The sequence below is a fragment of the Aquila chrysaetos genome, chromosome 9 (genome assembly GCF_900496995.4).
Source record: "Aquila chrysaetos chrysaetos chromosome 9, bAquChr1.4, whole genome shotgun sequence".
In the NCBI taxonomy this organism is placed as follows: domain Eukaryota; kingdom Metazoa; phylum Chordata; class Aves; order Accipitriformes; family Accipitridae; genus Aquila; species Aquila chrysaetos.
The window spans coordinates 15291530-15309175 of record NC_044012.1 but is presented as its reverse complement, the minus strand read 5'-3'; the positions used below and the strand labels follow the sequence as shown (position 1 = coordinate 15309175).

Genomic DNA, 17646 nt, shown 5'->3' with positions numbered 1-17646 from the left:
GTCTGGTAATACAGTCTGAAGGTGTAATAACTGATTTTGAAAAAAGTTACACCGACGAAGAACGTCACTGAAACTGATATTTAAGTTAAATAACTCAAATACTCTTTTAGTTAGTTGTTTATACTCTTTAAATGAAACATGTTAAGCGCTTTCCTGAAGTCTACAAAGTGGCAAACACAAACATTAACCCTTTTTGTGGAATTACTGTATCTTAGAATATCTGTCGTAAACCATCAGTGTTCCTACATTTTGTTCTTTTGTTCCACTTATTTCTCTCCATATAAACTATACACACATATTTTATATTTTGAAATTTCTACTTTCTCCACCACACGCGTACCACAGGACCCCAGTCCCTACACTCTTGAGAATGGTCATGCAGGGCCTTCCCACCCTGTGATGCTTTCTTCCTCCCTGAACACGGGCAGCCCCTCAGCCTGTGCACCGGCACTGCTCAGAACTGTCCCCTTCTTCACCTGCTCAGCACCCACCTCCATCCTTTGCCTTCCCTCTCCTGAGGACGCTTCCTCAGCTAAGTGGGGAGAAACAGGAATGCCTCCTCAGAAGACCTTCAGTGATTCCTTGTCCTCTTCTAGAGCAGGAGTTCCTAAAAAAGGAGGCTGAAGTAAGGTCACCCCAAACCGCAGGGCTGTTCCATCTCCCTCGCCTCCTAGTCACTGAGGTAAAGTATGTTCTCCTCTCAAACTTTTCCCAAAGCAGCACTTAAAAGGGACCGGCAGCCCCGAAAAAAAGAGTAACTATATAGCAGCGGACACAAAAGGACACCCGCAAGAAAGCGGGAGCTTTCCATACCGCTTCCTCAGGACAGCCGCACCGGCGCCGGCCTCCTCCCCCCTCAGGGGCGCGCACAGAGCGGGCGTGAGGGCGGCCCCTCTCCCTGTCCTCCGGCGGGAGCGACCGGAAGAGCGGCCCCTCCCTCTCCCCTCAGGCGAGAGCAGCGGTGAGGTTGGCTCTTCACCTCGGGCAGGCACGGCGGCCTTTTCCTCTCACCGCGACCGGCCGAGGGGCTTTCCGAGAGGACTGCTGGGAGCACCGGCATAGCCCAGCGCCAAGCGGAGGAACTTCACCCTTTCAGGTACTTCCCTCGGGCTCGCCGAAGCCACGCTTCCCAAAATGGAGGACGGCCTGCGCAAGACCCTGCCGCTCCTCACGCTTTCCCGCCCTTCTCAGGCGGGGCCTTCGTGGCTGATAAGGCAGGAACACACCAGCTCCCGTTAGTCGGTCCTTTCTTGTAAGGATCCTATCTTACCATTTCGTGTCTTTAAAAATAAGCACAGCAGTAGGTCTGGTGGGGCTTTTCTTCTCCACAGTTGTGTTCTGGTCTTCTGGTGTTTGACAGAGTGAACAGGAGTCAGGGCATGGTTGGAACTTGCTGTCCTCCACGGTGTGGTGCTGGTGTTTCTGCTTGCCCAGCTGAAGCAACTGTAGTGACTTTGGAAAGACCAGCCTTAAAGAAATGTCTTATAGGATCCGCACGTGTACGAGTGCTGTCCTGTTGTGTGTCTGATGTCAGTTAGATAGCTGAACACAGAAATGACCAATTATGTATGTAGGGGGCTGTTTGCATTTTTAATTGAATAGGGTATATGTGCAAATGGAGTATTTTATTGCACAGGGGGATGATTAGGGATGGAAGAGTCAAAAGCTGAAAACTGATGTAGGAGAAAAATGGATTTGAGGTGAATAAACCTGAACCAGTTTTAGCAGGGCTGCCAAAGGCTGCTTAACCTGCAGCCTGCCTGCACTGTAGCCTGCTTCTGAGCATGGGGCAGAAATTGCAATTGGGCTTTTCACCCACCTGAGCCCCTGCCTCCTCTGATGGGGCAGCTGTTGGGCCCACCCATGCCTGTGGTGACATACGGCTGTAAGGAGGTGAGGCCGCACCTTTGTCACTGGTCTCCCTCCTGTTCTGCTGCAGTTTGCTGCATTAGGACCATCTGTAACAAGTTACTTTCCAGTTTCTCAGACACTTAGGCCCTTACAGTAGTTGCTCCAGTCCTGTCAGCCTCCTGCTACCCACCTACATGGGCAGTCCTGCATGCGGACTGACTTAATCAGTTGTCTGAGCCAATATCCTGCATCTCCAAGCACTTTCATTTTTCCTAAGCCCAGGAAGCTTCTGCTTGAGCTGCTGAGATTCCCTAGGTACAGTTCTGGTATTCTCACTACTGGATACACACATGGTATTTTACTGTCCTGATGATAAGCTGGGTTGGTTTTTTTTATGTATAAATATGTAAATCTCACTAGATGGTTTGCATAAGGTGTTGTATAGAAAGCTGTAGATGTTGGTAGCAATATTTTAGGTGCAATGAAATGAAAATTATTCCAGTAGGGAATTATTCCCTAGTAGAATGGAAGAGAGTTATTTGGGGTTTGGTTTTTTTTTTGCATTGCAATAACTACTGCCCCATTTAGTTCGGTCAGTGATTCTGGCAACAACATAATCTCCTGAATAGTTAAAAATCTTGGCTTTTAACCCTTTTTATATGTTGAGCAAAATTTCTGTACTGACAAAATAATAAATGTAGACAAAATGTAACACAATACAAATATTTAAATTTACTTTTTATTTGTATATTGGTTCAGGTAAAAACCTTGTGAATGTGCTTTCATTCAATCGGAAAAAGACAGAAGCAATGCATTCATATGCATTTCACGGTCCTATAGAATCACTAAATAGGGGAAAAACTAACCTAGGTCCCCTACAGGCTATAGCAAAGTGACTTCATTTTGAATATTCTTTCACTTCTCAAATTATTGCTTCCAAGAGACTGGTTGGAAAAAAACATTATGGGAGATCAGGGCTATATGTGCTTGGTATTGTCAGCATACTGATTCACTAGCAACTGTTAAGTAGTGTGGCACACATATCTCATAATGACATAATTATCTGCAGTTACACAAACATGACTATGTTGACTACACTAGCAGCACTGACTCATGTAGGAGACACCTGCTTAGCTTGATGGCTTCTGAAAGTACTGTTCTTACACCCTTGACTCTTCATGTTGTAGATGAGGAATGTGGCCTTTTCATTCTGAGCTGAATTCTGGTCCGATATTGCCCGTAATAATCTGAAAATCTTTATGCAATAACAAGCTTTTGGTCAGGGTGTGCATATATTGCCCACAGAAAGGGAAGGGTGAGAAGTACAGCTATCTTTGGAGAGCAGAAGGAAAAAGTCGGAGAGTCTGCAACCCCCTTCCTCCCAAACCAACAGGTTTTGCAAGAGGGCTGAACCTTAACTGAAAAATGCTGCAACTAGTAGTCATGAGATGGAAAGGAGCTAAAGTCATGGAAAGATCGGTGGTAGTTGTTTTTAAACAGTTCAGATAATTGAGGTAGTGCAATATGTAAGTTCTTTTCAAATGAGTTTGTGTGTGGGAGCCCTCCATATTAGAAGTTGATTGCTTTTTAAAGTGAATGATATCTTACTGAGTTTTTTTGCTGGTTTGTTTCCCGTTATAAGAAGTTAAGTAAGCTTTAGCAAATCCGGTATAGAATAGCCATTATGGAAAACTATGCTTTCCTCAAATTATATTTTATATAATCTTTATCTGTACAGTAAGGAAAAATACACAGAATATTCTAGCTTTTATTCTTAAAACCTTCTAATAGTAGTGTTTGGAGATCCCAATTACTACTAAGAACATGAGGTAAGCTATGAGTGGCAGTCTAGAATCTGGACCTATTGAATCTATTGACTGTCCCCTAAATACAGGGAGGAAGTCTAATTCCCTCGCTTATGAATACTACTTTGCTTTAGCTAGTCTCTTTAATTCAATAGAAATAAATGTGGGTTATGGCAATGCTATAAGTAAATAATATCTTGATTAATTGTTGATAAGATGCAAACCTTGAAAAAGAGCATTCTTCAAAGTAAATAGCTTTTCCTTTTTCAGTATTAGTAATCTATTTCTTTTGTCCAGCATACTTTCAGGGAAAAAAACATGGTATCTTCTCTCTCTTCCATTTGCAGGTCCTTACCTTTTCCTTGCAATTTGATTTATTGTTACCAAGTTGCTGTTCTGGACTCCTTATCTTCTGTACTCTCCTTTTTTTGTGAAATCTTGTATTTTAAAAAGGCATAAAGCTTTTTCTGACAATTCTTGGATGAATGCTTTTGCACAGAGAGGAATTGAATGAGTTCAAAGGAGTGGGTTGTGAATCTGGTTTTTGCTTAGGTGAGCAGTTGTACTAGTGGAGAATGCTACTGTCTCTCAAGGCTAGCAAATTGAGGAGTGCTTGTTCTGAATTTGCTAAACTTCAAATCTCTAATTCATGTGAGGAAACCCTCATTACATTTTCCCATGGTGATTCAAGTCATTTGGATAAAAAGTATGCCTGCTGTGCTTTAGATTACAGTGGAGGAATTCTTCTATTTAGGAAGAGGTTTTAAATTCAAGACCTACCACTCACAGCCTGTGATGCACGTCTCAACTTCAGATAATGAAACCAACCTGTTCCAGACAAATTCCATTTAAATAATTAGCAATTCAAAGTTATGAAAGTTATTTCAGGCTATAAAGTTCATACAATTTTCACATGAAGAATTTGTGAATACTTAAAGCAAAAATAATTTAGTATTATTTGACATTGCTCACTAAATAGCCCAGGAAGAACTCATTTGTATAAAATTCTGAAATGGTACTTTGAAGAGACTCACTGAAATGTTTAGGCTTTTTAACTGTCAGAAAGATTTCGTGTTTGGTAGTCAGATGATATACAAATGAGTAATACAGCAGTTGTTTTAACTGAAATCTTTATACAAAAATATGAGCATTCTCTAGAACATAACAAACAAGGAATGAGGTAAGTGTTCTAATGAACAGTACTTGGGTAAAGTGATTCTATGGAAACCCGTCTGTGAGCTAATTGAAGTACAAGTTTCTTTTACTTGTAAACAGTTTATTTTTCTACTTGAGCAATCTTAATAGAGTCACTGGCTTTAGGAATCGAGCATGGAAATTCAGTATGATCAGAAAAGAAAGTAGTAATATTTTGTCCAGAATGTGGACTTTGTCCTAAATAAATGACTGACAGCACTTGCTGACACCCTAAAGAATTTTGCTAGGGATATTAATTTCCCCTACCCTCCTTTGCCATCTTGTTAGTCAAGATTTTTATATATATTAAATAAAGCAGTTGACTATAGATTGTATAAATAGCATGAATAATGAGTAACAGATAAAAAATAAGAAAATGGAGTTCGAAACAAGGCTGTAATGGCTGTAGAACCATGACATAGAACACAGAAAGTTAATGCAATTTTTTAAATGACAGTAATTTTCTTTCAAATCCATTCACAAACTTGTTTCATTTGGGGGGGAATATTTTGTTCTTTCTCAAAGACAGAATGCTTATTCCATTTCTCTTTATTCCATTGTTGTTCTTATCTATATTTCTGTGATGAGCATTAGTTTTTACAACCTTAAGGGTAAGTGCTTGACTTAGAGACACAAAGAAGAGATGCGGGTAGAAAATGAGCCTTAGACAGAATGAAAAGCACTGATGTTTACAAGTAGGTACGAAGTTTGATGTGCAACTCAAAGCTTTGCTTCTGTACATGTGTAGAGCTACTTTTGGCATTAAGGACCATTTGCTGCTTATCTCACTCCTAAGCTTGATAAATATCCTTAAAGTAACCGTTTCTTTACCTAAATCTAACATACATGATCAGTAAGTGTTGTAAAGCACACTGAAGTCATGCCAGCGGGAGTAGTTTGTGCACAAAACCCAGAAGCATTCTTATTCAAAGATAGCAGCGGCATCTTATATTAAGTCACAGCATTTGTGTAGAGGGCAAAAAGTTCAGAACTCCACTGTCAGATGAATTTTTAAATTTCATTTTTATGTTTGATGACTCAGATTGCTCTGAGGAAATTCTAGTTTAAAAAACAAACAAAAAAAACCCCCAAACCCCAAGAGCCACCCAAACGTTAAATACCTAAATCTTAAGAGAATGTTGGGCTTACATAAGATTGCATCAAGTTTGCATCTACTTTGCAGTTTTGCACGGAAGGCTTGGGGTGATCTCATTAAACCAAATTAAGTTCTTACATTAAAAGCATGCTGTTGAGAGACTGTCCTCTGTGTTTCATAGGATGACCATTGCTGTCACTTCCTAAATAATAGCTCTAAGATTTCATGAAGGTTGCTGCTTAGAGTGCAGTCCATAGTTTCCGGGTGAGTGCAGAGAGAGGAAAGAAATAAAACAAGCACACTACAGGTGTTTCTTTTCTTTGGCTGACATTTCTTCTATCCCTTTGACCGGTAGAGGTGAAGATACTGTTCTAAAATACTGTACAGTTTTTTAAGAAACAGCTACAAGTAATGTTGCAGACAAAATTAAATTAAATGGGAGGGAGAACATAATAACTTCATAAAAGCTTCTAGCTCCCTACATTTGGTGGCTTCTCTTAGTGGTATGTTATCTCTATTGAAATGCCATGAAAAGGTTAACAAAACTATAATCTAGGTTGTAGTTATGTTCTTGCTGATGTTTGAGTGTTGTTTTCTTTGAGTTAGCTGTATATTTCTCCTCTTATCTCCTTGTAGATGATGCATGACAATCTTTAATTTTAAAATATTACATCCTCTCAGTCTGTAAATAGCAGCTTGGCACCTGCGGCTTTTCCAGGACTAATTTTGGAGTTTTATTTCCTGATGCTTTAATTAATCTTGTGTGAGCTGTAAATGTCAGTACACATTTTTATAGCATCTTTGCTGTTGGGAAGTGAAATAGTTGAAGGAATTTCTAACAGGATAACTTCCTCTTCCCTTTCAGTTTACCAGGTCTAAATATATAGCAAAATGCAGCTGTCTGAAATTACTTTAGTGGTCTTAGTCGAGTACTGCATTTCTAAACCCTGTTTCTCTTGCATGCTGTCACTCACTGTTTTGTTTGTACTCCAAGTTGAGATACGAGTTATTCAAGTGATACACATTTGTTCAAACTATCGTCTTGCCCTTAGTTATAACGCCTTCAGGCTGGAGTTGCCCTTCTGATGTTGATGTAACCTATATTTTTTCTACTCCAGAAATATGAATAATGCTTCTGTCCTGTCACATTTAGAACAATTGCTAGCCAGAGTACTGTATAAGAAGCAATTTCTCAACTTGTGTCTCCTTTGTCTATTTAATACCAGAATTATGAGAACTTAAGGAACAATGGCTAATAATGAGCTGCCTTTTTTTAATGAAAACTATGTGCAAGTCTCAGTGATACCACTTCCCAGTCTTTTTGTCAAAGGCATTTAACCCCTTTGTATTCTAGTGTGCCTTTGAACTCTGTTGGTGATCAGTAAGTAATTATGTATTGTCCTTCCAAAACCAACTAAACAAAAAACCTGGAAGTATGAACTTTGAATAATTTAAGCTTTCTACAAGTGAATAAGCCTATATTAAAAAAATAAATCTGTTTGGCTGTCTGGAAACATATTAATATTAAAATGGTACCTTTCCCTTCAGATGGGTTTTAAGCTCTAGGAACCTCTGTGCAATGAGTTCTCTTTAGAGGATTTAAAATAAAATCCATAGCTTCTGTATTGTGGGCAGAAAATGTCCTTATTCCTTTGCACACGTGTGCACAGGGAGGAAAAATAGTTGTCTTAAGAGAAGAATATTACTTATAATAAATACCCTGATTTAAGAACTTTGCAAAGTGAAGGATCAGTGTGGTGCAGTAAAATGAAGATCTTTGAAAATTATTTTCTTTCAACCTAAAGGATTTTACTGATACTATTTTGGATTTCAGCCAGGGTATTTCCATTCATCTAGCAGGTTATTTGACTGCACATTTTACCTAAGTTGCAAAAATAAGGGAGGAAATAAAGCAGCATCTTTTAAAGGGATCTTTAAAAGTTCATATATTGTGACATGTTTACAAGTTCTCTACATTCAGATGTGATACATCTGTAACACCTCCTAAGAAATAGTGGATGTGACTCAAAGCCCATTTTGGTCAGGAAAAACGCTCCCATTAACTCCAGAGTTTATTGATAGACTCATTATGTATATAACATTAGTCAGATTTCATGCTAATGCTAGTAGTAGAGTAGCTGAAGTGATATATCAACATATCAGTAAGTTATCCTAATGTGTGTAGTATAAGTTTTAACTGTATAATAAAATCCAATACTGTTATTTCAGATTTGCTTGTTTGCCACACAAGCTAAGGATTTGATTTCTTTACTTTGAAGCAATAATACTAGGAAAACAAAAATAAAATTGTGAAACACATGTCTGAGAAAATGATCATGTTCTGAGAAGTAATCTTACGTCATTTAAGCATTCCTGCACTATAATCTGTATGGTGTTTTTGACCTTTAGCTTTAGCTTTTCTGATCTTTGTCACGTGCTTCAAGTCTATCCATAATAGTATCATGATGGTATACTGTCCCTTAGCACCTCCATGAGTTTTATTTGTCAAATGAGGACTGTGTGTTAAGCTGAGACAATAAGATGAAGGGAGAGGGTAGGCACTATGTTGGGGAGTGGTAATTGTTTTGAGTGTTCCTCCTAAAAACGTAATATTCAGTAGTTGTGTTGTGCTGTTTCTCAAAGTGACACCAAAGCAATAATCTGCAGACTTAAAAACTTCTTTATTTTTAGCTCTTTTCCTGAAGTCTAAGAAAAGTAGTGAAATTACTTTATATAAGAATGTATACATCACATAAAATTGCTGCAGTGGGTACAGTTGAAGAAGTTAACCTCAAAATTCTGGTCAATAGTTGATGCTGCTGGAGCTTTCAAGCCTGCCAAACTGGGTGGTTGTTAAGGGGAAATACAGATTTAAGTTGTTTGACAGCTCCTCTTTATTTTGGTCTGTAAATGTGGTAACTTAATAAATACCAGAATGCAGAGGTGTGTGAAAAGGAATAGTAAACAGAAATGTATTTTGTGTTTGAAGACTTGACTTGTGGATCTAGAGGAGTATTACATGTTGTTTCTTTTGCACCTGAATTGATCTGTAATATATATGCAGTATTCTGTAACATAGTACATCAGTAAAGTAGCACTTAAAAGTTCCACCTACCAAGTAATGGAGTGAGCACGGAGGAGTACTCATTTTACTAAGAACCAGCACATTGGTGACAGGAATGGACTCTAAATGTGGTAGCATTTTTAGTAGGTTACTAATTGCTAAGCTTGTATCTTCCCAGCTGATACTAGAATCGCGTGAGGATGTGGTGGGCTAAGGTATCTATTGGGATTAATAAAATCTGATAAAATGACTGTAGATTAGTATTTTACCAGCTGAGTATATTGGTGTGAATTCTGTTCATCTTGTATGTCTTGGTTTAGGGAATATTTAGAAAAGCCTAGTTGGACTGTATAAAATTTCCCATTCTTATGAAGCATGAATGCTGGATGCTGTGGGGTTGCAGCTATCACTAGGGAGAAAAATAACTTCAGGAAAGGTCCCTGTTGCATAGGTTAGAGAGAAGCTAATGCTAGCCTTCACTAACTAGTCCTTTCTTGTAATGTATTTCCATCCTCTATCAATAGCATAGTTTCAGAATGCACCTGGGACAGTTTTTACCCACTTACTTGTCACTCTGCTACTACATACTTCTACAAAGTCATTTTGGATGCTGCCAAAAATATAAGGTGAATAGAAGAGAAACATTCTTTACTGCTTTCACACATATTTAGAAGACTGGGATAAGGCATAAAATTTTCAAAATCATTTGCTGTGGGAGACTAGATATTTGTAAGGATCTGAGTAATAGAAGTCTGCATCACTGTTGGAAATAGTCCTTCTACACATAATTCATATTGGATTTTTTTCCTCAAGGATCTTTGCTTAGTTAACTTTCCAAGTTTTGAAAATAGTATTCTGTCATCCTAGCTACTATTTGCTGTTTTTAAACGGAAGGCCAATTTGCATTTGGGGATTGGGCTTGTTTGCTTGGTTTTTTTCCCCTTTCTGTTGCTGTTGCCACACAAATAGTTCTGTTTGGTTGCTTTAGTCTATGCAATTTACTGAAGGTTTGTCATGAAAACTGAAGTAAGATTAGAGCAAGGTAAAACTCAGAAAGGTCATAGGTAGCAAATGACTTCTGGCCACACGTGGAAGCAGTATGCCAAGAACAGCTAAATCACCAGGCAAGGATGCCAGAAGCAGTTTCCTGTTCATGTAAGCAGTGATCTGGCAATAGATTCCCAGTTTACTGGATTTTAGGGGTTGATATCAAAACATCTTTGCAAACCAAGTATTGTAACATCCGTTTTCAGCAGATCTGAGCTTATTTAATAGTTTGTTCAAGTCTTCTGCTAATGTATTCTACCAAAACAATCAATTTGGTTCATGCTTTTTAGGTGTCTAAGGGGATTTTTGGAGAACATTGCCATACAAAAAATACATTAGCATCAAATATTTCAATAGCAATAGGGGCCCACAGGAATAAGATCAAAGATTACTTTTTGATTCAATTAGACTAGAAGTTAGACAGGGGTTCATGCCAAGAATAAGAAAAGCATGGCAGGAATTAAACATGAAAAGCTGATCTCTGTGGTCTGACTGCAATTTTAAATGAAACATACTGAGACATATCAGTGAGCCATATTGCAAAAGAATAGATGGACAGCAGGGCTATTAAACTTTTATCATGTGTATGAAGTTTGTTTCTCCCTGTGAGTCGTACAAAATGCACTTACATTGACACATTCAGTGTGTCAAACATTTTTAAATAATATGGATTTGCGTCAGCGTATCAGAATTGCAGAGAAAGATGTTCACTTGCAATTTTTCTAAAATAGTATGTCTGCAAATAACTTCATTTTTGAAATGTTACCTTCTGCTCCATTTTCCCCCTTTTTTTATTTCGTGATATCTAGTTGTCATTATGTCCTTTATTTCCTACCACTTGTTTTCTATTTAACCCTGTTTTCCTCTCCTTGGTGCTTTTCTCTTATTCTTTAAGATCATCCCGAGTGATTGAATTTCATACAAGTCTACTTTTAAGGCAGTGGTTTAACACACAGTATAAGCCAGTGTTGGCATCCAGAGACATCTTTCTCTTCCCTTCTCTTGGCTGCTACATTTTATCAGTTGTGCTGGCATAAATGCATGTACAGCAAGGCAATGAATTAAATCAGGCAACAGATCAAGGTTACAGCTAAGGTGGCAGTTTCACAGATGGCAGACCCACCCAGATTGGGTTGGGTCTTTGCTACAAGAAGGGGAGGGGGGGGGGGGTGTTCTCCTCTTCATTGTGACCATGCAGTTGCATACTGCATACTTGATCTCACCTGGTGGAGAATATTGGAGTCTTCCCAGAGTCAATAGTTAGAGATTTTTTTTGCTGGACTGTTGCATTAAATCGATGTGTGGAGAGTTGAGAGTGGTATGACCTAATACAAAACAAAAATGATGAACAGTACAGTAGAGCAGAGTAGAACTTGCCCATTTCAGAGCTTACAAGCTGTTATGCTGCTTACTGAATCTTCTGGAACCTCATGCTTTTGGGTGAGGTGTCAAAAATTGTCTAAACTGGTACAGTGGTTTGCTACCAGGAAGAGTAGTACCACCTCCTACTTGGATTGGCTTTAGCAGTCATCATCAGGAGCTATTTTAGCTCATTAAATTTGCCCACCAGAATCTTAAGGAAATGTAATGAATCTATGAAGATATGTCTTGCTGAATCTTCTTATTTTTATAATGAAATCATACGGTACTTTGTCTTCAGTACCAATGCTGGTTCATGTCAATTTACTGACATTATCAGCTTCACCATCACCAAGAGTAGTAGATGACAGATTAAGGGCACTCTGGCAATATGAAGAGACCAAAATGTGTGTCAAAACGTTGCATGTGTGCTTTGTATCTTGAGTAAGGTTTTAGTTTCATATCTATGAGTTTCATGACTAATCAACATTAGCTACAAATGCAGACATACAAGTCTTGGGAGTAAATATTGATTTGTTTTACTTTAATAAGCTTTTACATCCTGTTCAGTATGACACTGATGATTTCTAAATACTTGGTCTCAATAGAGTAAAAGGGGTGGAAATCAGTTTTTAACTAACCTTTACACCTGTGATTGACGCTGCTGGTGATGTGTATTCATAGGTACTCAGCCCTGGATTACGCATGAACTAACACATGGAACAAAAATGTCAGCTAAACTGGTACAAAATTTATGTAGCCCTATGCATGAGAATGACCGTGGTGGCAACGCAATTGCACTGTTTAGAGAATTCGGGTGTCAGTTAAGTATTTTATTTGATAAGGGGTTTTGCCTTAAGTATTAAAAAGTAAGCTGATGTTAAAAAAAAAGTATTTCATGTCACTGCAGCATTAGAAAAGTGCTTTTTCAGGTTTCACAGATGATGGCTCAGGTTCTGTCAAGTCAGGTTGGATTGTGTCAGTCCCACTCTGTTACGTAAAGGGACATGAGCGATAAAAACTGACAGTACACTGTGGATGGGAAATAAAATCTAACGTTTCCTCAAACCTGGAATAGAATGAATCCAAATTCTCATGAAGCATCGTGATACTCTTCTTGATGCAGAGAAGACTCTTAAACAGAAGTAACTCTACTGATGTTGTTGGAACTGTTTTTCTGCTCTGTACATCAAGTACTACTCAATGCAAATAATTCTACTCCAGTGGTGCTAACAAGAGAGTTTCTGTTTGCCCCTTACTTATGTCTTTAAGGCAGTCTTTTCAATAAACATATTTTGGTTAGGAATAGATTTTAAAATGAAACAAACTACTACAGTTCTGATTTTTGTATTACACAATAATATATCCTCCCAAGTGGAACAGCTTTTTCAGATGGTATACCTGAGGATGATGCTAGATATAGCATGTCTACCAGCAAGTCACTTCTAAAAATTTGCTCTCATAATTATTTTTTCCCTTCTTAGTATTATTTGACCTTTTAACTCTTGTTAGTTTGGAATTGAGAAAAAAACCAAAACCAACAAGAATCTTTACTTTGCGGTTAGATAATTCTCCTAACGTGCTCTTATTTTCTTATGCTACAATTTAATTTTCACTCCAAGGTGGTTTTGCACTAACAAATGCAACCATAGAAACACCTTAGTTGCTCATTTTGCTCTTTGTCCTTTAATATCTCAGTTCTTTTTTGTTTCTGCTTACATCCCATTAGCCATTCAGAGTCTACGGCATGTCAAATACCACATTTCCTAGTTTTTGTTCAGTAAAGATTTTTGAAACATTAATGTTTTAGTGTAACACAAACCTTTTAAAGCTTATTATGTTGTTCTGTCTTTGTGTTCTCGGTTCTAAATCTATTGAGACACTTCAATTTTAAGGTTCAGTGTAGGCTATACCTTTTCATTGCAATTATTTATGAACTGAGGTTGTCCTAAAGCTGGTACATAGTGTACTAGAACAATTACTTTTCAGCCTGAGAAATTCTCATTTGGTGCAGCTGGTTTTCTAATCAATGCTGGGTCCTTTCATGTGGATTACCTGACTTGGTATATCCTACAATGAGCATTGTACAATTTTCCTGTGCTTCTGGATGACATTTTCAGGAGTTTGCCTTAGGAGGGAGGGTATGAACCTGTAATTCCAAGGCACCTGCTTTTTCTTGCCTCTGTCTTGTCTTTGAACATTTAATTGATCCCTCTGATTCTCCTTTATGTGGAATTCTTTCCTGGAGGTACAATGCCAGTCTGCTTTCAAGGTTAATTCTAGACTTAGTGAGAGACAGACAGACCAGCATGGGGCATGAAGCAGCTCCAGTGGTGTTGTAATTAGTCTCAGAAGGCAGAAGTGCAACTGCAAGGAAAAGTGTTCCCAGTCTACGTAGTGCTTAAAGCTCTGCATTAATTGGAAGTCTTTGGCCATATTGCAAATGTGGCACTTGTATTAGTTATTAGAGTAAGCAGGAACATGTGCATATACCCGTCCAGGGCAGTCATGGCAGCTCCCTTTTCCTACCTTTTCTCTTTCCTTCAGTGTTAAACACTTTGGCCACTTGGGACTTTTGTTATACATTGCATCACAATAATATAACATCTTTTTGTAAAGACATCATCTCAGTGTAAGCCAAGTAGGTCTGTTTGCCGTGTGTAATGAATTGACTTGGTAGTAGTGGTGTCGTGGTTTAACCCCAGCCAGCAACTAAGCACTACACAGCCGCTCACTCACCTCCCTCACAGTGGGATGGGGGAGAGAACCAGAAGGGTAAAAGTGAGAAAACTTGTGAGTTGAGATAAAGGCAGTTTAATAGGTAAAGCAAAAGCCACACACGCAAGCAGAGCAAAACAAGGATTTCATTCACCACTTCCCATGGGCAGGCAGGTGTTCAGCCATCTCTAGGAAAGCAGGGCTCCATGACGTGTAACGGTTACTTGGGAAGACAGACGCCATCACTCCGAACGTCTCCCCCTTTCTTCTTCTTCCCCCAGCTTTATATGCTGAGCATGACATCATATGGTCTGGAATATCCCTTGGGTCAATTGGGGTCAGCTGTCCTAGCTGTGTCCCCTCCCAACTTCTTGTGCCCCACCAGCCTACTTGCTGGTGGGGTGGTGTGAAAAACAGAAAAGGCCTTGGCTTTGTGTAAGCACTGCTCAGCTGTAATGAAAACATCTCGGCATTATCAACACTTGTTTTCAGCACAAATCCAAAACATAGCCCCATACTAGCTACTATGAAGAAAACTAACTCTATCCCAGCCAAAACCAGCACAAGTGGATACTGCAAATTGCAGATCACAAAAATGGGTTGCTTCTGAAAATGAGCTCTATGTTTAAAAATCATAACTTGAGAGTTGTTATTTAATATGCAGCATAACAGGTGCTAGAGTTTGGGCCATTTTCAATCTCTGCCATCATGCATGGGCACATTTGGAGATTGAGACATGGTTCACTGCTGCAGCATGTTCATTGTGCTGTATTTTGCTTTAATCCATGTTGCTATTCTTAAATCAAACTGCAGTTTCCAGCTGTTCTTCCACTACATGCTTAAGAAGTTTTTGAAATTGTTTGCTCTTTGAGAGATCAAACCCACATATTTATAGATTTGAATTATCACTGTCTTTTTATTGTGGTTGGTTTCAATATTGATATTGTCTCTGCCAGTCTTCAGGAATTTTTTGTCACCCTACCAAGCTATTAATGATGTCTGTTTAAATGAGAATAGAAAGTTGACTATGTAACCAAGATACAGTGTGCTGTCTGCATGCACTGTCTGCATGCATCACTTGTGCCATTTCTTTTTCCCCAATTATTGTTAGTTCTTTGTTGTTGCATGGTGTCTCCCCCCTTTTCCCCCTTTTATTCGACTTTGGAGAATTAACCTGTTACTCAGGTCTCCAGTCTTCACTTGTTTTTATCAACTGTATATAACAAAAAACACAGAGAAAATAAAAGTTTAAGAACAGAAGGAGGTTTCTGACGTTTTTCTTCTTAAAGCTAAAAATAACTTCACTGAGTGAATGATAGTCCTTGTTTGTGGGGGTTTGTCTCCCAAGTTTGTTTGGTTCAGTGTGACAGGTTTTTTCCTTATGTATTTCCTCACAATATGCACCTTTTCACTCATTGTTATGCCCAGTTACTAGTGAAAAATACTTCTATGCCTCCATATTTTGTGGTAATACCTATGTCATTCTCCACTATTACTTCTTCTGTAATGATGAAAAACCTGTCTTTCCAATCTCTATGTTTCAGATCACTCAATTTTCATTAATTCATTGGGCCACGCAGAAGAATGGATAAATCAATAGGTAACAGCTTATTCAAGCTGCTTAGAATTTCCATTATTAACAGGCGTTGGTAAAACAGGTAGCCTCTTTTGGCTCTGTACGAGGTCTTTTACAATGATGAAAATAAAAAGAAGTTTAATTCATTTATATCCTTTCTCTCTCTGTCATCAGATACCTTTCATACACAAAAACTTATAAAAGTGCCCTTTTTTCCTTTTTTTTTTCTTTTTCCAAAAATGCTTTTCAATGTACTTATGAAATATGCTGGCCTAGATATTCCTAGTAGATTTTCCTAAACACTTTTATTCGATACCGAAGCAACAAATATAACTAATGATATTTTCGTAGTAATACCACAATATTGATTCTCAGTGGAATTCACTGAGAATATGCATGAAATTAACTACTTTTTTTTTTTTTACATTAAAATAACTGTGTTGTAGAAATGTCACAAAGCAAATTTGAGAAGAAACAGGAAAATAAAACAAAATATAAATGTAAATGTTATCTCACAAAACTCCATAGAAGACAGGTGTAGTGCTTGCTCAAAGAACCTGTATTAATGCATTAATGGCCTTAGCATCCCAATTCAAGAGAAATTATTGTAACGTAATGGAAAAAATATAAATAAGATGGACATGACCCTAGATAGTCACTTTCATAGAAGATTATGTTCAATTGTGTTGGCCTGAGAAATTTATTTCCCAGCTTTAATGATTTTTGTGTTCCAGGGCATAGTGGATTTGGGGTTTTGCTGTTGTTCTTGAAGGGTAGAAGACCATTAAGCTTGTCATATGATTTTTCTATCCATGTCATATTTTCTGCTCTGAAGTCTTGACAACTTGCTAGCAAGTTCCCAAAGTGCAAACTTTGGGAACAGGCTACAATAAAGCTTTTGGAAATGGTGTGTGTCTTTGAAAATTATTCTGTTTTAACATATATTTAAGAGCAACATTTTGACTAAAGGCAGGCTTCAGTACTGAATGCACTCAAATTCCTTAAGTATCTTGGATCAGGAAAATCTTTTCAGGATAATTGCACCTTATCTTCTCTCATGTGAGTATTTAATGTGATTTTCATAAAGCATTAGTCACCAAAGTCATAGAACAGCATTGGTATAAGGGTTGCCTCTGATTTTGGAAAGCAAGCAATGAAATAAAAAAAGATAATCCCTTACTAATTACCCTAAAATTGTTCCCATTATCAGGGAATGACCAAATGCATGAGTGAATTATTCTGTGTAAGAGAAAATAGGTAGCTAGATTATTTTTAGATATAGAATGTGTCAAATTTGAGGCTGAGTATAGATTTGTTGTTCTGCAGAGAGTGTTTTACTAAAACAGGAAATACTGTGATTGCTTTGTTTTAGGAAATAAGGGTAAAAACTTATATCCTGGAGAGGCCAGTTGTGTTTGGGAAAGAGGTCTGACTTCTGCTGACCTTTAGTTACTCACTGTATGAGTGAAGAGGAAATTACTGTGGCTTTCTGGTTTGTTTTGATGGAATCTTGCTTGCTTACCTTGAAGCACTTTCTGAACATTCCACCTTATAATACACTAGGGAGTCATAGGCTGTTTTCTGAATTTTCCAGATGCCTAAACAGAGGCACAGAGAAGGCAAGTGGATTGAGCAAAGCTTTTCAGAATTACTTGGAAAGGCGAGTATGGTACCTAAACAGCCAAAATTCATATTATGCAATTTGCCTAAATACTGGTTCTGCAGATTGAAAAACATGCACAAATACTTCAGTAGAGGCTGTTATGTGTACATGGTAAAAGGTAGAGGCTTATTTAATCGTGTGTGCACATACACATACGTACAGGTATATATAGGTGTAGATCCACACGTGTATGGATCACAACACAGGGTGATTAACTGAAGCCTGAGGCAGAGGATGTACTTTTGCAATTTATGCATTTGAATACTAATGTCT

At 38.2% G+C, this 17646-nt stretch overlaps 1 long non-coding RNA gene across 1 annotated transcript in view; it reads left to right on the top strand.

Moving 5' to 3' along the window:
- The first annotated feature begins 795 nt into the window (after positions 1-795).
- LOC121233562 overlaps positions 796-17646 on the top strand; it is a 49655-nt gene continuing 32804 nt past the window's right edge. Inside the window, exon 1 of the long non-coding RNA XR_005933269.1 lies at positions 796-1096. This is a non-coding gene — a long non-coding RNA (uncharacterized LOC121233562). The remainder of the gene's footprint in view (positions 1097-17646) is intronic.